General features: G+C 46.8%; 1 protein-coding gene and 1 pseudogene across 6 annotated transcripts in view; one reads left to right on the top strand and one right to left on the bottom strand.

Moving 5' to 3' along the window:
* The first annotated feature begins 573 nt into the window (after positions 1 to 573).
* Positions 574 to 27,062, top strand: part of TSKU (tsukushi, small leucine rich proteoglycan) — a 48,666-nt gene continuing 22,177 nt past the window's right edge. For 2 of the 5 annotated variants that reach the window (XM_081063690.1, XM_081063693.1), the window contains exon 1: positions 26,177 to 26,225. The gene's annotated coding sequence lies outside the window, so the exon portion shown is untranslated. Of the gene's footprint in view, positions 712 to 26,116; positions 26,226 to 27,062 lie in introns of those variants that run through there. The other 3 variants (XM_081063695.1, XM_081063692.1, XM_081063696.1) reach the window with 3 other exon arrangements.
* On the bottom strand, positions 16,444 to 17,057 carry LOC308503653 (large ribosomal subunit protein eL15-like; annotated as a pseudogene). Its single transcript has one exon. The product of its transcript is annotated as a large ribosomal subunit protein eL15-like (transcript).

Below are 27,062 nucleotides of genomic sequence, written 5' to 3' on the forward strand. Positions count from 1 at the left end.
CTCTCTAGGGATAGAGATGACACTCACCCCTTATTCCCCCTGAAGGAGTTTCTCTTGTGCCAGTCAGGAAGCCCTTCCTTTTGTCCAATCCCGGCCTTTCCTTTCTTTGTCTGTTACTCAATAGTTCCTGACAGCATCTCTGTGCTGGATTCATGGTGTTGGCACAGAGGACATGGGGACAAACAGAATAGTCCTGTACTCTCCCCAGTCTGTCTCCCTGTTTAGCACCCAATTCTCCATCAGCTTAGACCCAGGTGATGCTGGACCAAGGTGAGGGCAGAACCCAGGTGGTTGAAGACACATGGGAGGTCCTCTCTAAACAGTTGTTCAATGTTAAATGAATGGATGAACAAATGACAAGTCAGGCTTCACAGGAACATTTTCAGTAACAAGATGCTCACTGCTTGGCAGGTTGCCCATTTCCCTGGAGGGAAGAGGTTGGAGGTGGTGGGCCCCCAGCTGAGGTAGGGGACAGCCAGTCTCCCAGGTCTCCTGCCACTGGGAGGAGCTATCCATTGGAGAGGCCACGGCTTTTCTACACATTGGGCTCCACACAAGGAACCGGGGGATCCCCAGGTCTGGAAATTCCCTCATGCCTGGCACTGGGCTTATCTCACTCCACCCCACGTCACCCACAGGCCTGAATATTCTCAGCACCATTTCTTGGAAAGAGACAATGGCTCGTGATCAGAAATCCTGGAATTCACTACGGTAAGCAGTCATTTGAACAAGGGGAAAGGATCCTGACTGGAGAGGCAAGAATTCTGGGTTCTGATTCCACTTGAGCAATTACAGGCATGGGATGCAGGATTGGATGGACCTGGGTTCAACTGCAGCTCTGATGTTTAGGAGGTGTCCGATTGCTGGCAAGTCCTTTCCCTCAGGGAGCCCTGCTTTCCTCTTTTTAAGAAGGGATTATAGTAGTATATGACTCAGCAGATTCCTGTAAGGATTGTGAGGAACCAAGAGGGCTGATATTCCACTGGCATGCAAAGATGCTATGTAACTTACCGCTTGGTAAATAGCTTCTGCTCAGAGCCTCCTGCGTGCCCCTCCCGTCTAGCACCCCACCCCACCTTATGATCCAGCAACTAAAGGGTTAACAAGTAGCCGGCTAGCAAATCTCCAGAACCCTAGTGACCTTCTAATTGGTTGGTGCCCATATTAAAATAATAGGTGTGTGGAAATGCTTTGTAAACTGCCAGGTGCTGGTTCATCCCCAGATTCAGATTTCCGGCTCACATCCCTTTCCTAAGTGTAGATACTCAGCCCTGCCTCCTGGGCTCCACCTGGATGTCTCATAGGCATGGCATGCTGTCCACTCTGAAACTGAACTGGGTCCTGCTAAATCCATCCCAGGAATTGGTTCCACCTCTGCCCAGCTGTGCCTGGCAGCTCCAGGACGCAGTCTGTCCCCTGTCTGGTAATTCTGTTTTCTCTAAATCCTTCAGATTCAACCCCCTTCCTGCCCCCACCCCCCTGTATCCTCATCATTCCTCTGCTCAATCAAAACAACCTCCTCACTGGCCTCTGGGCTCCAGTCTCTCCCTCCATTTCATTCTCATACCATGAGCAGAAACATCTTCCGAAAGCAGGGGTCTCTCTTGGATCCCTCAATGAAATGGCAACCATTATTGACAGCCCTCAACGATGGTTGTTGTGGGTTGGGTTCTTGGGCAAGGAGATTCTGAGATGAAGATTTGCTGGCAGGAGGTTTATTGGGGATTGATGTTAAGATCAGTACCTGTGTGGGAGTAATTAAAGCAGGACTGGGCACAGGAAAAAGTGGGGCTGTGATGCAGACCTCATTAAGGCCTCAGCTCAAGTCTCGGGGAGCTCTGGAGATGGAATGACTTTTCACAGTTGTTCCACACTAGGGACAACTTTATACCCCCAAATGGACGGATCGCTGGATGTGAATTGGTCCAGGAAGGGGAGTGACATTAGCTGAGGAGTGTCTCTTGAGCCTAAAGCAATGGCAAGGAGCAGAGTCTCAGCTGGGAGCCGTCAGCCCTCGAAGGGATGAATGCAAGATATTGAGGAGGAGCCATGGGCAGCTGGGCACTGTACCACAGGGCCCGCAACAGAGGTGTTTTGGGTCGAGTAGATTCTCAGAAATGTTTGCGGCACGATGGAAAGAGTAAGTTGCCTTTGCTTCAAGATGTATTCTGATTGTCTTATTTAGCACACCAGGCTCTTCATGTTCTGCCCCAGCATTCTCTCCATTCCACTCTCCTCTCTCACCCCTACCCACCTGCTTTCAACTTTCGAACCATATTGTGCTTCTTGCAGTTTCCCCAGCTCAACATGCTATTTCACACCTCTCTGCTTTTGCACATGTTATTTCATCTGACTGGAATGCTTTTAAATGGAAAAAGAAATCCTATTTTCTTCTAGCCCATTCGTACTCCTCCCTCAAGATTCAAGCTAAAAGCTGCCTCCCCTGGGAAACCTTCTACTAACTCCTCCAAACCTGGTGCTCCCCCCACGGCCCAGGACATAGCTGTTGGCTGCTCATCTGCACGAGGTCTTCTTCATCCAGGCTCCGCTCCACAGGACCTGGTGCCACAAGGGCCCTTGGTTACTCAGGACGCATTTGTGGAACCGGAGGAGAAGAGTGTCGGGGAATGGCAGCCAGGAAGAAGAAACAGTCAGTGCAAAGCCTGGAAACCGGGAAAGTACCCGCGTGCTGGGAGGGGGTGTGGCAGTGTCTCATACTGTCCGACATAACTTTTGTTGGCGGGCCTCACCGCCATCATCACCTGCGTCATCCTGGTTGTCATCAAGACCACACTGCTGAGGGCTTACTCCATACCAGGCTCTGTGCCAAGTGCCTTATAGACATACTTCACTCTAATTCTTATTGCATAGGTACTATTACCACCAGCACTTTACAGATATGGAAACTGAAGTTTGAGAACGTTAAGAACTCTGACCAAGGTCACGCAGCCGGTTAATGGTCTGTCTGACCCAAGAACACTATTCACCTCACCAGCAGGCCCCTGGGCCCCACTGATCTCATCCCCTCCCGCCCCTCCCATCCCATCACTGTTGTCGGGAACTCCTTTCCTAAATGAAAGGACATCCCGCTGAGGATGTAGGCTGGGCCCAATGGCAGCCCCAGAGACTTGGGAGGGGCTTTGGGAGGGGTGTCTGAAGACATTCAGAGTCATGGCTGCCCTTCGAGATCAGAGCGAGACTGTGATTCAGCTACCAGTAGTTATGAGTGTTGCTTGGAGAACTTGCCCCTCCTGTCTGCGAAGAGAGAATTGGAAGCCTGAAGAGAAAGAGCCTCATCCCGCAGCCAACCAGGGCTGCAGCCTGGACTCGGGGCTCCCAGACCAGGGTCCTGCCACTGCCAGGCTACCGCGGCAAAGGACATCTTTAAGGGGGAATCGGAAGGTGTTGGGGAGACCCCTCACCCACACAAAGGCTTACCCCCAAGGCTGCTGCTGGTGACTGAGATCCCTCTGAGGTTTGAGGAGCACACACAATGTCTCCATCCTGGCTCCCTCACCCTAGGAAATGCACAGACAGCCAAAGACTGGTTCTGAGGAGACTCTGGGAGGGAGCAGGCCCCAAACCTAGCCATGACAGGGACAGACGAACACACGAGAGGCAGCATAGTGTGGGGGGAGGCTTTTAGCCAGATTGGTTTGAATTGGGCTCCAAATGAACTGACCATGTGAATTTTGGGAGGATATCTGATGGCTCTGGGCCTCAGACTTTTCATCTACAAAATGGAATAAGAGTTATTATCTGGCAGGGTTGTTGTGGGGATTCAATGAGATAGATATTGAGGGTATTTGACGAGACAACAGTGCCTGGTGCCCAGAAGGGGATATACTCGTAGATCGAAACTGGGATTGTTAGTCAGTCTGGGGTCAGACAGAGCAAGTAGGTTTGCCACATCTCTCCTGTCCTTGTGGACCACATCTGCCTTTCTGCTTCCCCTCACTCATGCTTTGCTCCAGCAGTTGCAGAATTCTCTTTCACATCCTAAGCTTTTAGTGAAATGACATGTTTACTACGTGCTTAATATGTCCTTTCCCCCAATTTAACAATGAGCCCTTAAAGAACTATGACCATTTCTGGTTCCTCTGGGACCTGGAAGCCAGCACAAGGTCTGGCCAGGGTGCCCAGTGCCTACAGTCTGTTGAATTATACAGAGTTCTGTGGCTTCGGAAGGCAGAACTGACCCCAGTAGCTGGGTGATGCAGGAAGGAAGGTGCAGTGTAAGAAAGGCCTTTGTTCTAGAATTGTCCAAAGGTAGAAGCAAGTTGTAGGAGATGTGGTGAGTTTCCTGGAAGGATTCAAGCAGAATCTGGGTGGGTATTTGGCAGTAGTGTGATCACCAAGGACCAAATGGATCCACAGAACCTATGAGCCTGGGGAAAGAGTGTCTGAATTGGAAAGCCATTCAGAGACCCTCAGGTCCAAGCACCTCAACATACATACAGATGGGGAAACTGAGGTCCAAAAGGGGGACAAACTTGCCCCAGGTGAGCCAATGCCAAATGCAGGATTAGGAACAGGTCTACTGGCTCTGCAGAAAGAGGACAGGTACTGTTATATCCATTTTACGAAAGAGGAGTCTGAGGCTCAGAAAGAGGTGGAAACTTGCTGAAGTCTCAGCAAAATCCATGTCTCTGGCTTCAAGACTCCCCCATGGCTGCCTGGGCTGAAAGGTTTCTGGCTGGAGGAGTAGGTAGGAGCCAGAAGCCTGATCTCCACCCCTAGCGAGGCTGGAATGAGTCATGCTTCCTGGGGCCACCGGGCAGCGTCTCCAGGCTGGAAAAGCCACCACACACTTTCCTGATTCTATCCGCCAAAACACCAAAACTCCGGGAGGGAAGGCCTTCAGGGCACTTATTACCCACTAGCTGTGAATCTGAGGAGAAAACTGGGCTTGGAAAGGACAGCTGCTGCTCCAAGACCCCAGCACCACCCTGGCCTGGCAGCATAGGCCTTGGCCACAAGTCTGTTCTCTCTCAGGAGAGGAGAGAGAGAGAGAGAGAGAGAGAGAGAGAGAGAGAGAGAGAGAGAGAGAGAGAGAGACAGACAGACAGACAGACAGACAGACAGACAGACCCCAGCTCAGAGTGGAGATTGCACTAACCTGGGAAAGTCAGGCAGCAAGGAGGATACATCTGCAACCACTGGGCAAATAGCTGCCTCCCCTGGACAGCCCTACCTCTCAACAGGTGGGCAACCTTTGAGAACTTGGAGAAAAAACAGCTCGGATTTGCACATCCCTCAGCTATGCTCCCATCAGAGCCCCACTATTCCCTCCGGTGTCCCCTCCCCACCCCCAGAATCCGTCGTCTCAGTTGCTGTCCTGCCTCTACAGCATCAGCTGCCTCCAGCTTAGCATGATCTCTCATGCCTTCGTGCCTTTGCATATGTTGTTCTCTGCCTGGAATGCTGTTCCCTCCCTGGTCCCTCTAACTCTTTCTGTCTTTCATGTCTTTGGCTGAGGCTTCTCTGAGAGGCCTCCCAGACTCGTCCACCTGCTCCTTCCTGCTCCCTGAAATGGATCAGAGGCTGCCTGCTCTGGCTTCCCCCAGCCCAGGCGCCTCCTTCCACCTGTCATGGCACAGGTAGCTCCAGTGGTCACTGTGTCTGCCTCCCCCACCAGACTGAAGGTCTCTAGAAAACAGGGTGAGGCTCTGACTGAGGCCCATCCCCAAATGCAGCAAGAACACTATTCTCTGCAAAATAATGTGCTGAGGATCAACTCATTCATTCACTGCACAAATAATGACTGAGCACTGACTATGTGCTGGGTGTTGTTCTAGGCATAGGAGATAGAGCAAGGACGGCACAGACAAGTCCCTGCTACATGCCCGTGATTGGGGGGTGGGGGGACAGTGAAAACAGAGCAATCCAATTTAGTTTGGAGGATGACAGGTGCTATGAAAAAAATAAAACTTTGTTTATTGAACCAGAGACTGAAAATAAGGAGATAGGGGTTTCAGACAGGTACAGTGGGCTGAGGGGAGGTAAATTCCAGGCCCGTCTCCCCCGACCCCTGCCCAGAGGACCCTCTATTCCATTTCCTCTCAAGGGCTGCCAGGCGCTGGGGGAAGGAAGCATGTGAGAAGGAAGCCTTGGGCCACCCCCACCCCTAAAGTGCCAGACGTTTCTCCCACCCACAAACATGCTGCCTGGCTCTCCAGGAATTCGATTCAGCAACAGTTACTGAACAGTTAGTTATGAAACAGTCACAATAGCTGACAATTATTGCAGGCCTAGAGAGTTCCAGGGGCAGAAATGGCCTCTTTCTCTCACAGAGCCTCTTAACAGCCTGGCCAGGTGGGGGGTTGCCCCGAGTCACACAGCTGGTCCCTGGCTGGTCCCTGGCCCAGCTGGGATTAGAACCTAGGTCTGATGACTCCTGGGTACATGTGCTTCCCGCCGTACCCCACAGCCCCCCAAAGTTTTGGAGGGCAAGAAAGTAGTCCCAGTGGTGGAAAGAGCCAGGACCTAAGTCTGGATTCCAAGGTCATAATCCCTACACGGGTTTGCTGAGTCAGTAGGAGTGTGGTTTCTTATCATCTCTGCATCAAAAAGAGAGCATTAGCCCAGCCTACCTTGCTGTGAGCATCAGATGAGATATGGTGGGCAAGTATTTTGGAAAATACCACCATGACACACAGTCAAACCTTCTGTCCTTGAGACACTACCCTTCGGACTTGAAGAAACAGCTCGGATTTGCACATCCTTTAGTATGTGCAAAACAGCTTGGATTTGCACATACTCCCCTTCGGACTACCCTCCCTACCCCTCCAACCCTGCCCTGGTGCCAGGGCCTAAGCCAAGCTAGCTGACCCCTAATTGCAGATGTGCTGCTGACCTAGGGCAGCGCCTCTATGAACTCTGATCACCCTGCAGCCTGGCAGACATAAAGTCAATGTCAAGGCCACGGGTGGAGCTGAGGACAGCATTACCAGTCTGGAAAAAGGTGAGGGCCGGTTCAAGGGTCAGGAGTCCTGCAGATTCATGCTGAGGCAGAATGACTCAATAACATCTCTACTCCCCTGCTGTTGTTCCCATGCTTGGAGGGGAAGGGCCTACTATGTGCTGGTGCTTTCTCTAATACGTGAAGCATAGAGAGTTTAACTAACTAGCTCGATGTTGTATGAGTATATTAGTCTGCTTAGGCTGCCATAACGAAGTTCTTCAGACTGGGTGGCTCAAACAACAGAAATTAATTTTCTCACAGTGCTGCATGCTAGAAGTCTTAGAGTAAGGTGTCAGCAGAGTTGGTTTCTTCCTGAAGCTTCTCTCTTTGGCTTGTAGCTGGCCGTCTTCATGTTCACAAGGCACTCTTCCTCCATGTGTGTCTCTGTCCAAATCTCCTCTTCTTAGATGGGCACCCCCATATGACTTCATTTTAACTTAGTTACCTTTCTAAAGATCCTATCTCCAAATACAGTCACATTCTGAGGTACTGGACATAGGACTCCAATATATGAGTATGGACTTTGGAGCAATTACATAGCAATGAGTACATGGTAAAGCCAAACTGAAACTGGGTCTTTCTGGTTCAAAAAATCTACCTTTTTTGTATCATACCACATTTCCCCTCTTCCTCTGAACCCAAACCTTTCTCATTGGCCTGCCACAAGGCGAGTTAACATGTTCTGAGCATCTACTGCATCCAAGGTGCTTTGCCCCTATTATTTCATTCAACAAAACAACCCTGTGAAAAAGCTGAAGCTGAGGGAAGGGAAGTGGCTTGAGGATGTTCATGGCCAAGGTAGGGTGTACTCTCGCATGTCTCACCCTCTCCAGCCCACCACCCTGCTTCTCCTCCAGCGGTATGGCAGCATGGCCAAATGGATGTAATGCACTCCTGGCTGGGGCAGAGGACTGCCAGGTATTAACCATTTAATTGCTGGAGTACGCAGGTAGAATGGGGAGTACTGGGGGAAGTTAACAGAAATGGCTATTTACCAACCAAGATATTAGTCTTTTTATAATGGGTAAAGCAGTTCTGATACGTACAGTCTGCACACCAACCCTATTCTCCTCCCATAGTCATTCCTTTGGGGGTTAGGACGATGGCTAAAAGCCAGAATTAGTTGGTGGGAATGGAACAACTGCTAGGAACTCCTCCTGGCCTCGAAGGTGCTTGACAAGAAGGCATTTCCTTCCTTTGAAAAGAGAAGCCATATCTAAGGAGTTGTAACTCAGAGCAGAGGGAGCAGGGCTGGAAGGACCCTGGGAAATCATACCGTCCAAGCCCCTTACTGTACAGATTGGGAAACTGAGGCCCAGGGGCAAGGATTTCCTCAGGTCTGTCCAGTGAGCAAAGCCAGAGCCAAGGCTGGAACCCCATGCTGACCTCCCTGACCACATCTGCCCAAGTGCCCAGATGCCCCCAGAACCAGCCTTCCATGCCCACCCATTGCCTCACCCCACGAGGGCTGCCTGTGAGTTCAATAGCCTCTTGGTCTGTCGGTTTCTCCTGGAGATAAGAAGCTGAGATCAGGGTACCAGACTTCCCTGGCGTGTCCTCACCTCTCCTGACTTGGGCTGGGCTGAATGAGGCTGGCAGCCGTCCCTAGAGGAGATGCCTTATCTATCTGCCTATCCAGGGCCAGGCCAGCTCTCTGTTCTGTCAACCACAGGGCCTGGCTGGGCCACTATCCATGAGTGAGAAGGCAGGGACCTCACGGCATCACTGGAATTCTGTCCACCCCGATCCCATATAAGGAAAGCTGTTAAGAGCACAGATTCTGAAACCAGAGGGCCTGGGTTCAAGTCTTAGCTCCATTACTTACTAACTCTGTCAATCGAGTAAGTTATTGGACGTCTCTATGTCTCAGTTTCCCTTTCTGTAAAATAGGGATAATAATAGTAGCTCCCTTCCACAAAGAGTTGTGAGGATTAAATGAGTTACAACAAGAACTATATCTTGCCCGTTGTAACTTTCAGAGAAGTTACTGACTTCAAGTTTTATTTACCTGGGCCACTATCACAGGTGCCAACAGCACAACTGACTTCACATCTCAGCTCTGCCTCTTTCTCAGGGTGTGGCTTTGGACAACCACGCTGAACCCTAGTCTGTAAAACGAGGGCATGAACCCCATTTCCCAGGGTCACATTGAGCAGCAAAGGTGACCACGGCATGAACGCAGGGAAATGCTCTACAAATGTTTAATTCCTGTGACTAGCACAGAAATGAAAATAAAAGCATGTTGACAGACAAACATCTTTTCTTCTTTTTGGTACAAGTCCTCCCCTGTAGCTCCAAATCGTAGGAAATAGCACTGGCTGGGGGAGAGAGGAGCCCTTGCCTCAGCCACAGGCAGTGCGCTGACCCCGGCTGTTTATCAGAGGCTGAAGCCTCTCTCTTTGTGTAATTGTTCTTGGGCTATCTATTCTGATAGCACAACGCCCATGGCTGATGAACTTTCTTCAACTACCTGGCAGGGCACCTGAGTTCTGTCGTGCACTGGCCTTGGGCACACGCCCTTATGTAACTGCACACTGGATCCTGCCCTGCTCCTTTATTCTCTCCTTTCCCTCCTTCCCCTACCTTCCTTCTCTTTCACCTCTCATTCTCTAATTCCTGCCCCCCAAACTTAGGCCATTCTACTTCCTCCCTTCAGGCCCTAGTTTTGACAACAGACTTTAACCTCCCAGGAGGTTTAACTGAAGACACTCAGAATTTCTATCTTTGGGGATGAGGGAATGATTATAATGAATAGTGGACACAGCCAGAGCAAAGATTTAGAGGATGGAAAGCACTGAAGTGTCTGGGGGCTTATTACCCAGCGGGGGTGACCATTGGTTCTGTATGGGGCTGGGCAGTTGTATGGTGGGAAATGAGGCTGGACAGGCAGATGGGACCTCCCCTCGTGGTCCCTTGAGAACATTGAGAGGTTGGGGCTGGCAGAGGCAATGGGCCAAAGCCCTGGTGGTCAGTGTGATCCCTGGGACCAGAGCCCACTTGGAGGGTCTGGTGTGGCCCACCATGGGGTGTGGCACAGGGGACCTCTCAGCAGATAAGCTAGAGCTAAACCAGCTATGAGTGACACTCTGAGCATGGAGGGCTCAAGGGCTCTCAGGTCCAACAGTCCGAGGTTAAAATCTCCATTTAGCCACTTGCAAGCCATATAACCACGTCCCCTCTCTGACGCCCCGTTTCCCCAACTATATAAAATCAGACTAATAATTGCACTTACTTTGTTGTGAGCATTCACACAGGTGCTGGCAGTTATTACACATAGCACAGTGCCTGACACATAGCAGAAGTTCAATAATTATTAGTCTCTTCCTTTGTCCTCTACTCTATTACCCTCTGCTCTCAGGGTAATAGAGAGCAGGTGTGTGAAAGGAGCCACACCTATTGTGCAACAAGCATCATTGAACACCTGCTTCTAAAACGTTTATCATAAGAGATGGTTGTTAATGAGAATAACCAATACTTATTGAGCAATTACTGTGTGTCCCGAATTGTGTGAACCACTTTACATAAGGGATTCCATTGAATCCCTTCCACCACCTTCCAAGGCAGTAATTTTCTTCATTTTATGATGGAAAAGGAAAGGAGTCTTCAAGAGGTTTAAAGAAAGTGGCAAGGCCAAAATTCAACCCCAGATCTGTGTGATCTCAGAGTTGAGCATTTCCCCAATTTTCCTTGCTGTTCCCACCACATGTTTTAAGCCCATCCGTTTTCCCAGCAGCCTCTCTGCTCTGTCCACTTCCCACGCTATGAGGCGCTGAGTGCCCCTGGGAGGCAATATGGTATAGCAGAGGCCTCAGAATCAGACTCAGGTTTAAGTCCTGGCTCTTCCATTTGTGAGCTAAGTGACTTTGCGCATGTCGTTTTACCTCTCTGAGCCTCGGTTTCCTCATCTAGACAACAGAAATAAGGTGAAGCAATGGATGCGTGCACTCAGACCATAGCCTGACCTAAATGCCTCTTTTCTTCTCTTACTCTCACGTGTGGTGGGAGAACCACTTTGTGCACATGACGTAAGGAACCATTAATTAACCAGAACTCTTGGCTTAGCTGGTAGACTCAGAATTTATGCTACGGTCTGGCACCATTTAAAGAATGGACCCTGAACACCACTGTCTTCAGAAATCTCAAGCATTGTTCCTTGTGCCAGACCAAAGCAAATGCCTACTGACGGTCTACAACTAGAGAGGTTGGGAATTTAAGAAGGAGCCTGAGTTGGAGCCCAAAGCAGTGGGTTCTAGCTGTGGCTCCGCCCCAAAATGCTATGTGACCCTGGACAAGCCCCTACCCTCTCTGAATCTCATTTTTTTTTCCATCTGTAAAATCCAGGCTTCTACAGTAGTTCAGCCTGTGCTGACTATAGAAAATCCCTCCTGAAGGGTGCTTGTTCTCGCATCCAGGCCCTAATCCTGTCCAGGCCAGGGCAGAGGCTCTGTCCTCTGGGCCCCGAGGAAAACAGGCCCCAAAGCACAGTCAGGTTGAGTAAAGTAGCCAACTGAGGTCTCCCAATCAGAGCCCCAGGACAGTTATTACAAAGAGACTCACTCAGGTCAGACACCCACCCTGCCTATCAGAGGGAACAAGATGTGCAGATGCAGTTAGACTCCCTGGTCTAATTGCTTACAAGCCCTAGACTGAGCAGGCAGGGCCACTTATCAACACTGTATAAAAAATCACATGGGACCACCTTCTTATAGCATATACAAAAATAAACTCAAAATGGATTTAAGACTTAAATGTAAGGTCCAAAACCATAAAACTGCTAGAAAACACAGGCAGTAAACTCTCAGACATTACTCTTGGTAATATTTTTACTGATATATCTCCTCGGGCAAGGGTAACAAAAGAAAAAATAAACACATGGGACTACATCAAACTAAAAAGTTTTTGCACAGCAAAGAAAACCATCAACAAAATGAAAAGACATCCTACTGAATAGGAAAAGATATTCACCAATGATATGTCTGATAAGGGTTAATATTAAAAATATGTAAAGAACTCATACAACTTAATACCAAAAAGCCAATTTAAAAATGGGCAAAGGACCTGAATAGACAGTTCTCCAAAAAGGACATACAAATGGCCAATAGACATATGAAAAGATGCTCAGCATCACAAATCATCAAATAAATGCAAATTAAAAGCACAATAAACTATCATCTCACACCTGTCAGAATGGCTATCTTCAATAAATCAACAAACAACAAGTATTGGCAAGGAGGTGGAGAAAAGGGAACCCTCGTGCATTGTTGGTGGGACTGCAAATTGGTGCAACCACTATGGAAAACAAAAAATTAAAAATAGAAGAACCTTGAGATCTACTTCTGGGTAGTTAGCTGATGAAATCCGAATGTTAATTAGGAAAGATATAGGTATCTTTATGTTCATTGCAACATTATTTACAATAGCCAAGATATTTACAGAAGCGACCTAAGTGCACATCGATAGATGAGTGGATGCAAAAGAGCTAGTACATATATACAATGCAGTATTACTCAGCCATTTGCGACAACATGGATGGACCAGAGTGTATTATGCTAAGTGAAATAAGAGAAAGAGAAATACCATATGATTTCACTTATATGTGGAATCTAAAGAACAAAACAAATGAACGAAAGCAACAGAAATATACTCATAGACACAGAGAACAAACTGATGATTGCCAGATGGGAGTGGGGTTGGAGGATTGGGTGAAAAACATGAAGGGATTAAGAAGTACAAATTGGTAGTTATAAAATAGCCACAATGATGTAACATACAGCATAAGGAATATAGTCAATAATATTGTAATAATTATATATGGTTAGTAGACTTATCGAAGGACCACTTTGTAGATTATATAAGTGTCTAACCACTATGCTGTACACCTGAAACTAATGTAAAATAATATTGAATGTCAACTGTAATTGAAAAAGAAAAACTATTCAACTCTGCTGCTGTAGTGAGAAAGCAGCCAGAGATACTATGCAAAAGAATGGATAAGGCTGTATTCCAATAAAACTTTATTTATGGATGTAAAAAAAATCAAATGGGAATTCAGAGAAAAGGTTTCATCAACTTGCTCGAGACCACAATTGGGAAGTAGGGAAACTGGAATATTCTCTGGTTCCTTGCATTTACATTCTGTGAATATAATCACTATATTTCCATGATTCCAACATCTGATGACTCTAATTGTAACAGTCTATGTTCCAAACATCCGGTTACTGTCCCTTCGTAGCACGGCAGTGGTTCTGTTACGCTTCTACCATCCATTCAGTCTAAATATCCATTGTTCTACAAATATTCACCGAGGACCCACAATGTGCTAGGTTCTCACGATGCTGGGGACACAGCAGCAAGCACAGCAGAGTCCCTAGACTCACAGGGCTAACCGTCATAGGTGGAGCGGACAAGCATGAGTTAATCACGACAAAGTGTGATTAAGGACCAAGACTGTGAAACAGAGGGTGCTACAGGAACACCAGGCAAACCACAGGACCCACGCGTAGTGGGTCAGAGAAAGCCTTCTACAGAGTTGTCAGCTAAGCTGCGGCCAGGCAAAGCTGTAGAGTTTAGCCAATGTTCCAGTTAGAGAGAACAGTGGATCCACAGGCTGGAAGAAAGAGGGCACTTTGTCCAAAGACTGAAGGTGGTTGTGTATGTCTGAACACAGAGATACAAGCGGCAGGTGAGGCAGAAGAGGGAGCTGGGGCCAGATCACACAGGGTTCTTTATGTCGTGGTGAACAATTACAACTTCATAGTAACAGCAACAGTTTTGGGGAAATTTTAAACCAGGTAGGGACAAAACCGGTATTGCATTTTAAAAGAAACCATCTTACTGCTCCAAAGAGATTGATGATATGCAAGTAGAAAGACCTCGAGGAAGTGATTTCCACGGTCTAGGCAAGAAATGCCATCACCTGAACTAGGATCAGATAATGCGAACAGAGAGAAGAGGACAGATTTGAGAAGCTTGGGCATGTACTGAATGTGGGGACAAGGAAGAGAAAAGGGTCTTAGACAGCTGGGTGGGTGGTGGTATCTTTCCCTAAGATGAGGACTCGTGAAGGGCAGGTTTGAGAGGGAGTTAAATCTTTGATTCAGGCAAATGGAGTGTAAGGTCTGTGGGACTCTCCGAAGTGGAGATGATGTGCAGGCAGATGGCCAGAGAGGTCTGACAGGCTGACATGAGCAGTGACAGCTACAAATGCAGATAACACATTCTTCAGCATGGCAAGCAACTGAGGCGTGAGATGGGGGTGGGGTGAACAGCCCCAGGAACTGATTGCAGAGTGTGAGGAGTAAGGGGTGCAGAGCAGTGATGTATGGGCTGTGGTCCAAGGAGAAGTCTGCAAAAGAGACCAAGAAGGAGCAGCCCATGGTATGGGAGAAAAGAAGGAGAGAAGCCAGGAGAGTGAGCTGTGACAAACATCATATGGTGAGGGTTGGTGTGCCATTGTCAGCAGCGTAGCCATAGCAAAGGCCAGTTTATGGTTTTCTAGAGGGGATGGATGGAAAGTGGAAATAATGAATCCAGACTGTCATTGAAGAAGTTTAACTGATACAAGGCGAGGAACTCAGTAAATGCTCAGTAAATATTTCTAAATGAGTTTATCAGAGAAAGGTTTGGGAGAGAGACAGCAGTGAGCACGGAGCAACTAGGCTGGAGGAGGCTTTCTACTGTTCATGTGGCTTGTTTTGTCTGAACATGGGAGATACTGAAACAGTGGTTCTCAAGCTGCCTATTAAGTGTGAAATCAAGTAAAATCAAGTTGCGGGGTTGTGGCCACAACTGTTATTCCTAATGGAATAGAATAGGAAAGAAAATAGCAGATTGTATTACCTGTGGTAAGGGTATGTAGTGCTCTGCAAACTTTTGTTTCACCTTTATATACATGTATAGGTATTGCTCTCCCAGGTCGTGTGATAATATCCATTTCTTACTATGGGCTGTCATTAAAAAAAAATGAAAACCTCTTCTTTTTATTTTTTGTTTTTTAAGAAGGGCGCAGCTCACAATGGCCCACGCAGTGATCGAACCAGCAATCTTGGTGTTATCAGAACCATGCTCTAACCAACTGAGCTAATCAGCCACCCCCTGAAAACCTGTTGATAGAACTTGTTTGTTCAAGGGATAGGCATGATTATAATGTTCATTGAGAGCCAGCTTCTGTGGGGGGTAGCATTCTGTAGTTCTCTGTGTCTTGGGACAGAAGGTAATAAATTGAGCACACAGCCCTTTGCACGCAATAACGTAATCGCACAACTCAAGCCTCATAACAAAGTTCACTGGCCCTTAAGGACTAGACTAGTCATTGGCATCACGGTGTGCATGAAATATCAGCCTGATAGAGGGTGCTGCAGCGAGGAGGCAATGAGACAATGGTGGGACAGACTGTCAGGTGGAAATTGCGCTGCAGATACATTGTTATTAATAAGCTGTTCTTGCTCTCCTCAGTTGGGGACAAAGCCAGAACTGGAATCCCATGTCCTGACTTCCAGTCAGGGGCCCTTTGCCTGTAGACTGTGGTGATAGAATACAGCCTGTTTTTCTCAGGAAGACAAGACAAAGAGGAAAGGGGGGGAAGGTCCAAGTAATTGATAAGGACTGAAAGGCTAAAAGGAGAGACAGAGAGAAAGAGACAGACAGAGAGAGAAGGGAACAGAGGAAGGAAGGAATAGTATGTAGGGAAGGGGGCAGCAGGCTAGAGAGAGTTGCCAGGCCTTGGGAAGGAGACTGACAGGCTAACAAGAGAGGGACAAGGCCTCCCAGAGCCTTCTCTCTTCCCTGGGGCTTTCTCAGATGAACACCTGATGATGCAGAGGCCATCTGTTCTTGACAAAAGTATCCTCACTGTGCAATGGAAGCACCAAGGAAGAGTTTAGGGTTGGGAAGGTCAGGGGAGGCTTCCTGGAAGAGGTGGTACTGAGCTGAATTTGGAATGGTAAGTGATGGGATGGGGAAAGGGGAACTTCCGTAAGGGGGAACAGCAGGGGCAAAGACATGAAGGGAGCAAAGAACTGGCAGAATCTGTGAGGACCCCAATAGCTAGAGGTGTTGGGACAGCAAATTGCAGCAGGAGGCAGGGCTGCAGAGAGGACTGCACAGAGACACAAACCAAGTGCTTCCAGGCTCAAAGGAAGAGAAAGTGTGGGAGATGGAAATGTCTCTGTGGAGGAGGCAACAGGACTTGGAAGACCGCAAGGACTGCAACTGGCAGATTGGGCAGAGAAAGTCATGCCAGGCAGGGGGAATTGCATGGAGGTGGGCAAGTGGGAGAGAAACATTTAGGGAAGCATTTGATTTGGCAGGAGGGGAGGAGTGTTCATCCCGTAGTGAGTGCTGAGACACCAGGAAAGCCCATGCACAGAATTGCACCCTGCAAAGAAATGGCTGGAGTTATCTCAAAGAGCCAGTTTTATTTTTATTTTTTTGACCATCCTAAATTGTGTATAAGGTAAGAATTTCACAAACATTAATCTTTAGCGGTAACGGTGGAGCTGGAGGGTATTGCGCCTTCTCCACGTTGCACGGCGAGAACCACCAATAGTATGGTGGAACTTGTGGCCCTTTCCAAGGCCACGGCTCTTGTGGCCTGCGGATGTCAGCCCTCGCATCTCCCTGTGCGTGTGGACTGGTTTGGTGATCCTTTGGGTGTTAGGATTCCGTCTGATAGCTTTATGGAATGGATTCATGAGGATTACCTCGAAGAATTTGTACGCAGAATCTTCACCAACCCAATAAGAATTCAGGACTCTCCAAGCCCCACAGTGGCATCCAGCTCGCTCCTCAGCAACAGACTGAAGGCTTCGAGCAAACTGTAGCTGGTTAACCCGTGATGGACAGGCTTGCTGTAGGTTGCACCCTTAGGAATTGGGCGTTTGTGGCTACCACAGTGCACACAAATCCGATATGTGACATAACCTTGCTTGGCCTTGTGGCCCAGCCTACGTGCTTTATAGGACCCGATGGGGTAGGGGGCCTTGTGGAGCGCAGAGAGCTGGTGGTACTGCCAGCCCTGCACCCTGAGAAGAAACCACATTGCATCGGCCTGCTGCTTCCTCCATAGCTCCTGGATGGACTTGCCAATGCCCATTTTGGCTTACCTGATGGCTGTGGCCAGATGGAAAGGCTCAAACAGCAAGTTTTAAATTCTAGCTGTGTGATCTTGGATAAGTCACTTTTGAGTCTGTTTCCACATTTGTGAAATGGAGGTGACAAGATGTTTGCTCACAGGGTTAAAAATTAGAATGGGTGGGGAAAGACTTTGCAAACCCTAAGGCATTCTGCCATGTCCCCCAATCCTTGTACTGCCTCAGAATCACCACAAGAGCTTTTAAAAACGGCAACATACCACAGGTCAGCCCAACCTACAGAATCAGAAAGGGTTGGACTGACATTCTTTTTTTTTCAGTTCTTTTCTATTATTTCTTCACATGGTCCTGATGTCTATTAACTTTAGATCTGCCAGCTTCTGCCAGCTGGGAAGAGGAACATCACAGCAAGAAAAATAATTAGAGATCCTGGGGGTTCCTGACAATACATGGGATTTAGAGGGTTTTCTGGCCAGGCTTGACAGTTATGATAAGGGAAAGAAAAAGAAAGACCTCTTAGCTTTCTCAAAACATAGGAAATGAACAAGGCAGCCAAAGGGACTATTGGTGCCCTTGACATTCAGTCTGGAGAGTCCTGAGAGAACAGAGACCCCTCAACCAATCACCCTCAGTTGCAGTATGGTGGTCAAGAAAATCAATTAAAAGCACACAGCACCCTACAGCTTATTACAAATTTTCATCTGTATTAATTTATTTGATCCTCCCTATATTCCTTTGAGATAGGGATTCTTATTTATTCCCATTTCACCAGTAAGGAGACTGAGGCTCGAGGAGGAAGTGTGTAGACCAAAGTCCATAGGTAGCCAGGGATAGAGCAATGATTTGCACTTAGGACTCAGGTTCCACGGCTTCTCTACCCCATTCTGCTTCTTGTGTTGATTGTAAAATAGTAGAAAGAACACTGGAGCCCTGTTGTTCCGGCTCTGCGGAGAACATGCTGTGCAGCCTGGGACAGATCTCTTGCCTTCTCTGGGCCTCACAACTATCCATCTAAGGTGGTTGTTGTCGGGATTAAATGATGTAATAACCTGAAAAGTAGCCAACAATAATGGCCAAAATGACCATAAGAACATGAAAAGAAGAAGGAATATGATAGTGCATATGTACAAAGGGTGTAACAACATACACCTCTTGCCAGGCAGAGGGCTTCCTGGGGGAGGAGAATTTGGAAAGAGACTTGAAGAATGCAGAGGCACTTCCCTCCCTCTCCCTAGTTCCAAGTGACTAGAAAAGTCGAGTGTGGGATGTATAAGAGGGGGTGGCCAGGAATGAGGCTGAAGAGGTGGGGGTTGTGGGGCTAAAAAAATTAAAACTTTTCCTCCCTCCTTCTAAGTTCTTCTACCTGGGTTAATAATCAAATTAACAGTGAGAGTTTGGGTCTATACCGTATTTTGCCATGTATAATATGCACACACATTTTTGGCCCAAACTTTCAGGGGAAAAAAATATCATTCGTTTTAATTTTTTAATTCAAATGTTATTGGTTTACATTTAGGTATTTGTTTTTTGCATTATAAAGAATTTTAGCATTTATTTTTAAGCATATTATGGTAAAAGAAATTTAATGTAACAAATAATTAGAAAACACAAGAACAGGTACAAGGTACAAAAAATTTTATGTACCAGTAACAAATTTACCATATTTACCCATCATAGAAGGCCAAGAACTCTTTGTAAGTCTTTGCACGTTCGTCATAAGTTCAATAAAACTGATTATCGTATTCCAGGGTTTTATTTTGCATATGGATATTGTTACTGATTTCTAGAGTTAGACTTAACTCATAAACATAAATAAAAGAATTAAAAACATTTATATAGATACAGAATTAGTACTACCCATGTATAATGCACATCCTTATTTTTCCCTCACAAATTTGGGCAAAAAAGTGTGCATTATACATGGCAAAATATGGTATGACATTTTGGACAAAAGAGAAAAGGGGTGGGGGGTACACAGGTTCTTAGATTTCAGAAGTGGGAATGGGCTATTTATAGATAGTTGCAAAAGAGAAGAACACACATGGCAGGCAAATTCTTGCTAGACAACTCAGAAACAATAGGACACCGTCGGTATCTAGCTAGCAGGCCCCTGTCTGAAGCCCTTCTACTGGTACTTACCATAATTAAAATTATACTAAGATGAGCATCCTAAGATTTCCTGAAGCAAGTTTTTCCGTGTGAATTTCTTGGGCAGGAAAAGAGGAAGGATCAAAAATTCTTTCTGAGTCTTTTTTTAAAAATAGATTTTATTGGGGAATATTGGGGGACAGTGTGTTTCTCCAGGGCCCATCAGCTCCAAGTTATTGTCCTTCAATCTAGTTGTGGAGGGCGCAGCTCAGCTCCAAGTCCAGTCCAGTTGCTGTTTTCAATCTCTACTTGCAGGGGGCATAGCCCACCATCCCACGCGGGAATTGAACTGGCAACCTTGTAGTTGAGAGCTTGCGCTCTAACCTAATGAGACATCCAGCTGCCCCTCTTTCTGAGTCTTTTGTTTCAATAACCAGCTTAAAATCAATATCCCAAAAGACAAAATTCTTGGTCCCCTCAGGGTGAAGGCGGCATATCACATGGGCCTTGAATGCCAAGCCAAGGAGTTTGAATTTTGCCATTGAAAGGTTTTAAGCAGTCAAGTGTAATGGTCTGTTTTGCAGATTTGCAGTTTAGAAAGGCCACTTTTTATTAAATTTATTGGAGTGGCATTGGTTAATAAAATTATATAGGTTTCAAGTGTACAGTTCTATAATACATCATCTATATATTGCATTGTGGAATCACCACCCAGAGTTAAATCTGCTTCCATCACCATATGTTTGACCCCCTTTACCCTTTTCTACCTCCCTGTCTCCCCCTCTTACCCTCTAGTAACCACTAAGCTATTGTTTGTGTCTATGAGTTTTTATTTGTCTTGTTCATTAATTGCTTTCAGTTTTGTATCCCACATATGAGTAAAATCATGTGGTTCTTGTCCTTTCCCATCTGACTTATTTTGCTTAGCATGATAATCTCCAGTTCCATCCATGTTGTCACAAATGGCAGTATTTCATTTTTACTAATGGCTGAGTTGTTTTCCATTGTACATATGCACCACATCTTCTTTATCCAGCCATCTCTTTTTTTGAATTAAAGTTTATTGTGGAGACAATGATTAGTTAGTAAAGTTACATAGGTTTCAAGTGTACAATTCTATAATACATCATCTATATATCGCATTGTGTGCTCACCACCCAGAGTCTGTTCTTCCATCACCATATATTAGACCCTGTTTACCCTCATCAACCACTCCCCTCCCTCCAATCATCTATTAAAGGACACTCTGTTTGTGTCCATGTCTTGGCCACTGTGAATAATGCTGCAATGAACATAGGGGCACATATATCTTTGCAGATAAATATTTTCAAATTTTGGGGGATAAATACTCAAAAGAGGGATTCCTGGGTTATATAGTACGTCTATCCTTAATTTTTTGAGCAATCTTCATACTGTTTCCCATAGTGGCTGTATCAATTTACATTCCCACCAGCAGCGTATAAGTGTTCCTTTTCCCCACACCCTCCCCAACACCTATTACTTGTCTTGTTGATGATAGCCATTCTAACAGGTGTGAGGTGGTATCTCACTGTTTTGATTTACCTTTTCCTAATAATTGGTGAAGTTCAGCATCTTTTTATATATCTGTAGGCCGTTTGTATGTCTTCTTGGGAGAAGTGTTTGTTCAAGTCCTCTGCTCATTTTTTAATTGGATTGTTTGTTTTTTGTTGTTGTTGAGTTGTATGAGTTCTTTATATATTAGCCCCTCATCAAAGGTGTTGTTTGTAAGTATCTCCCATTTGGTTGGTTGGTTGCTTGTTTGTTTTGTTGGTGGCTTCCTTTGCTGTGCAGTGCTTTTTAGATTGATATAGTTCCATTCAGTTATTTTTGCTTTTACTTCTCTTGCCACTGCGGTCAAATTTATAAAATCCTCTCTGAACCTAAGGTCCATAAGTTTAGTATCTATATTTTCTCCTATGCAGTTTATTGTTTCAGGTCTTATATATAGGTCTTTGATCCATTTTGAGTTAATTTTTGTGTATGGTGACAAATAGCAGTCTAGTTTCATTCTTTTGCATGTGGCTTTCCAATTTTCCCAGCATCATTTATTGAAGAGGCTGTCTTTTATCCATTGTTTGTTTTTGGCTCCTTTGTCAAAAATTATTTGCCCATGTATATGTGGGTTTATTTCTGGGTTCTTAATTCTGTTGTATTGGTCTGTATGTCTGTTTTTATGCTAATACTATGCTGTTTTAATTATTGTTGCTTTGTAGTATAATTTGAAGTCAGGGAGTGTGATGCCTCGGGCCTTGTTATTTTTTCTCAGGATTGCTTTGGCCATTTGGGGTCTTTTGTGGTTCCATACAAATCTGATGATTTTTTTGTTCTATTCCTTTTTTTAAAATGCCGTTGGGATTTTGATGGGGATTGCATTAAATCTGTATATTGCTCTGGGTAATATGGCCATTTTAGCTATGTTGATTCACCTAATCCATGAGCACAGAATATCTTTCCATTTCTTTGTGTCTTCTTCAATTTCTTTTAATAATATCTTCTAGTTTTCAGTGTATAGTTCCTTCACTTCCTTTGTTAAGTTTATTCCTAGATATTTTATTCTTTTTGTTGCAATTGCAAAAGGAATTGGTTGGTTTTTGTTTTTTTTGTTTTGTTCTTTTTTCATTTTTTTCCTGAAATTTCATTGTTAGTATATAGGAATGTGATGATTTTTGTGCATTGAGCTTGTATCCAGCAACTTTACTGCATTTGCTAATTATTTATAATAGTATTTTTGTGAAGTCTTCAGGGTTTTCTATATAAAGAATGATGTCATCTGAAAAAAGTGGCAATTTGCCTTCTTCATTCCCAGTTTGGATGCCTTTTATTTCTTTCTCTTGCCTGATTGCTCTGGCTAGGACTTCCAATACTACGGTGAATAACAGAGGTGAGAGAGGGCATCCTTGCCGTGTTCCTGATCTGAGAGGAAAATCTTTCAGTTTTTCACCATTAAGTATGATATGAACTGAGGATTGTATGTGGCCTTTATTATGTTGAGGAACTTTCCTTCTATACCCATTTTACTAAGTGATTTTATCATACGTGCATGCTATATCTTGTCAAATGCTTTTTCTGCATCAATTGATATGATCATATGACTTTTGTTTTTTGTTTTGTTTATGTGATGTATCACCTTGATTAATTCGTGTATGTTGAACCATGCTTGTGCCCTTGGAATGAACCCCACTGAATCATGATGTATAGACTTTTTAATGTATTGTTGTATTCAATTTGCTAGAATTTTGTTTAGGATTTTTGCATTTATATTCATCATGGATATTGGTATATAGTTTTCTTTTTTTGTGTTATCCTTGCCAGGTTTTGGTATCAGGGTAATGTTGGCCTCATAAAATGAGTTAGGAAGTATCGCTTCTTGTTCAATTTTTTGGAAAGTTTGAGAAGGACAGGTATTAAATCACCTTTGAATGTTTTGTAGAATTCAATAGTGAAGCCATCTGGTCCTGGACTTTCAACTTTTGATAATTGTTTCAATTTCCTTGATTGGTCTGTTGATTGGTCTATTTAGATTTTCCAGTTCTTCCTGTAGTCTAGGACAGTTTTGTATTTCTAAGAATTTGTCCATTTCTTCTAGGTTATTGAATTTGGTGGTGTACAGTGGTTTATAATATCCTTGTATGATCCTTTGTATTTCTGTGGTATTCATTATAACTTCTCCTATTACATTTCTGATTTTGTTTGCTTTTTTCTTTTTTCCATATTGAGCCTAGCCAGGTATTTGCCGATTTTATTAATCGTTTCAAAGAACCAGTTCTTTGTTGCATTAATTTTTTCTATTGTGTTTTTGCTCTTTATTTCATTTAAATCTACTCTAATTTTTATTACTTCCTTCCTTCTGCTGAGTTTGACCTTCATTTGTTCTTTTTCTAATTTTTAAAGATGTGACATTAGGCTGTTTATTTGGGATTTTTCTTTTTTGTTTTTTAATTAAAGTTTATTGAGGTGACAATTGTTAGTAATGTTACATAGATTTCAGGTGTACAGTTCTGTAATATATTATCTATATCTCACATTGTGTGCTCACCACCCAGAGTCAGTTATCTTTCCATCACCATATATTAGACCCTGTTTACCCTCCCCTCCCCCTTTACCCTCTGGAATTTTTCTTGTTTCTTGAGTTAGGCTTGTAATAATATAAACTTCCCTTTTATTACAGATTTTGCTGTATCCCAAAAGTTTTGATATGTTGTATTGTCATTCTCACTTATTTCTATGAATCTTTTGATCTCTCCTTTTATTTCTTCTTTGACCCAGTCAGTCTTTAGTAGCATGTTGTTCAATCTCCATAGATTTGTGTGTTTTTCTGCTTTCTTTTTTCAGAAAGGCCAGTTTTTGCGGCAGGGGGACAGCAGACAGGAGAGTGAGCCTGGCAGCTCACAGGCCTGCATTCCAACCACCCTAAAAAAACTAACACTGAAAGAGACAATCAACTGAGGCATCGTGCAGAGGGCAGTTTAGGGCTGGTGGAGATTCTCCACTGGAAGCCCCTGGAGGCCACCTTTCAGTTAGGGAAGATCAGGATATCATGAAAGTAGAGGTGCTCAGAAACTGCTGCCAGCCACCAGCCCAAGTATGAAGGGTTGTTTGTCATGCTTATGGTAAGTGAGAGGCCCTTTGGCGGGGCCTGGAGTCTACAGCCCAGCTGGCTCGATCCTGCATACAAAGGGCAGTGTGAGTTAGCACCCCCTAGTTCCCTAGGGGGTGTGGAGTATTCATCTCCGTTTCTCAGATGCTGAGGTAAGCCTAACTCTACATCAAGGGAAGAGGTTGAAAGTCTCTAGGCCAGGGCCAAGGGGGCGGTTCCTTTGAAAGAAAGCCATTCCCCCACAGGAGGCGCGGAGGCCCCGGGCAGATGGGCTAGACCGGATGGAGGGTCAGGTGACCATTCCCCTGTCACCTCCCCTCCCAAGCTTGCAGGGCTTTCCAGATTCTACCCCATCCCTGACAGGAGATCTCTTGGGATAATAATAACGGCAATAACAACGCACAATGGCGCTTCCTGTGAGCCAGACTAATGATTTACCGTTACCTTGTTTACTCCTTACAACAATCTCTTAGGGGAGGTAACTTCTCTAAGATTACCCTCAGCTGGTAAGTGGCAGGGCTGGCGTCTGACCCCTGTCCAAGCTTGGGGCCCTCACCAAATGCTGTTTTTTTTTTTACTGGTTTTCTAGTCTCTCCCTTCTAGGCAAGTGGCAGTGAGGGAGGGGGGAACGGCTCTGAATCCTCCTAAGGGCACAGAGTATACTTAGAGGGTACAGAGTTGACTCTCAGCAACCCATTTGTTCAGCTTGACTGTGAGGAGATGACTGGATGCACAGGGGTCTATGATACAATTTCAAAGGCTGTTTGATAAGAAATCTCAGCTCGGTAGCCTCCTGGTTCTGTAAGCTGGGATTCTAATTGGGGGAGGACAATGGGCAGAGAGAAGAGAGGGGAGCTCTCCGGGTCCCCTACTGGTAAGACCAGGCTCCCAGGCTTCTCCCTGCACCTCCCTGATTAGCAGGGTCCACAGGTCTCAGCCCAGGTGAGTGGAGTCACCACACTGCTGCCACCACCCCACAGAGACTTTGAATGCAGGGGGAGGACTTGCAAGAGCACTTTGTTCTCTGGGCAGATTTGATTTTGCTGCCTTGAGGACTGGGGCAATTACCTCTATTTCTCCTTCCCCATCTCCCTACTTGCCTCCCTCCTTCCCCAGACAGACAGCAGACACAAACACACTAGCCTAAGTAACATTTTTAATTAAAAAAGAAAAAGTAATGGATGTGCAAGCCTGGGCCACTGTAGGGGAAACACTGCCCAATCTCTGCACAGCAGAGAAGTTCCTGGAAGCTCCAGAGTTCAAAACCAAAGCCTCCTTCAACAAGGCATACCCCCAACCCCATGCCTCTGGGGTCCCTCTTCTGTCTGTAGACTGGGAGAGTCAAACTCACCTCCACCTGCCCTTGTAGGGAATGCATCTACCAAGCAATTTCTCCCCCAACCCTTCATTTTAAAGTGTTTTTTGGATGCTTTCCTGCCCTTTTCACCATAAAGAGAGGTGAGAGAGGGTGGGTTGGAGAGAGGAGTAGACTTAAACTGCTGCCTAGTCACACGCAGTTTCTCTTCTTAGAATCCCAATCAGAAGTTCGATGATCCCCTCCATAAAAAATAAGTCTGTTGCTTTCTCTCTCCAGTCCTGCCAAGTTTTCTGCCCAAATCCCGTCCTCTTCTCTCCTCTCTGTTTCTCTGATGGTTTACCTTTCAGCTGGTCTCTCTCTGCTTGGGATTTTGGTCTCCCTCTCACTAACGTCTCTGTATTTGGGTGCAGGGGGTCCTTGCCATTCTCTGGATAGAAATCAAGAGAGTGGGTGAAACAGTTTTGCAGAAAGGTTTATTAAAGTGAAAGCTTGATGCGCCCGGGAGAACACTCCCAAAGAGAATAGACGTAACTCAAGGTTGTTCTCCCCAGCTGCAGGCTCTGTGCTATTTGACCACCTACATTTGGACCTCTTTTTGGACCTGGTTTAAAAAATAGGGGAATAAACTCCAGAAGTAGGACGCCTCACCCATCCAATCTCTTTCTTACCAACTCCCCCTCTCCTCTCTCACGGCACACACACACACACACGCACACGCGCGCACACACACTCCAGCGACCTCCAGATGTTCCCGACCAAATAGCCATCTGCTGAGATTGCTCAGGCGCTCCCGGGAGGGGGCAGGGAATCCGGGTTGCCGGAAGCTGTGAGCGAGGCCGCGGAGTGGGTGAGAGCTGCACGCGCACTTTTGAGACGCTCCCTAGGGTGGAACCCGGCCGGCGCGGGCTCTGCGGGCGGGAGGCGGGGAGAGCGCCAGGAAAGGCAGGCACTTTGGCGACATTCCCTAAGTCTTCGGGCAGCCAGCGGAGCCGCCCCTGGGCGTCGAGCGGGCGGGGGGTTCGCCCGGCGTCGGGCGGGGGCCGGGGGAGGCGGGTGGCGCGGTACTAAGAAAAGCGCCGGCCCGAGGGCCCGCGGCCGGGCCGCCTGGGTGGAGCGTGCCGAGGCGGCTGCGGCGCAGGCTTCCAGGTGGGTGTGGGTCCCCGGGCGGAGCAGGAGTCCGAGCTGCGAGCGAAGGTCCGAAGCCCCCGACCCCAGCCTGGCCGCCCTATCCGGCGGGCGGGCGGCGCTGGACGCAGGGGCGGGGACCGGGCCTTTCAACTTTTCCTGAACCCAGGGTATCGGCAGCGGCCGCTGGACTCCCCGGGTTCGGCCGGAGTGGGGAACCCGAACCTGGGGGAGAGGGCTTCCAGGAGACAAAGGCGCGGGCCGGGGGCGTGGGCCAGCGCCTCTGGGGTCTTTGTGCGGACACGTGCATCTCACGTTTGTGGGTCTTTGTGGATTTGGGTCCATGGATGTATATCTGCCTGCGCCTTTGTGTGCCCGTGGCTTTGCGTGGCTGTTTCGCCCGTGTCCACGTTTTGTGGGCCCGCGTTTGTTTGTGGCTGTTGGGGGGCCCGTGGTTGTGTGCCCGCGTACGTGTTCTGTGACTGTCGACGTGTCTGGGTTGGGTGTCCGTGGAGTGTGTGCGTGCGGAGAGCCAGACACCGCCCCAGCTCCTCGCTCCCCTGCTGTCCACTCAGGCCCCGACTTGGGTTCAAACTTTTCTCCCGGTTCCTCCGGCAGCAGCCCCGGCCCTCCCCGCTGCAGCCCGAGCAGGGGGTGTTGGTAGCGCTGCCCTCTTTCGTCTCCTGGGGTCCTTAAAGTTGTGAGGGGATGGGATAAGGCTGGCGGGGGGGGGGCGGGGGGGGAGATGGGCAGTGCCCAGGGACTGGTCCGGGTCAGGGCGGGCGGAATGTGCCGGACACCCGCGCCGAGTCAGCTGGTGGGGGGAGAGGGAAAGCAGCAGCCCTTTGGCCCCCGCCG

This window comes from Rhinolophus hipposideros (genome assembly GCF_964194185.1).
Source record: "Rhinolophus hipposideros genome assembly, chromosome: 10".
Classification (NCBI taxonomy): Eukaryota; Metazoa; Chordata; class Mammalia; order Chiroptera; family Rhinolophidae; genus Rhinolophus; species Rhinolophus hipposideros.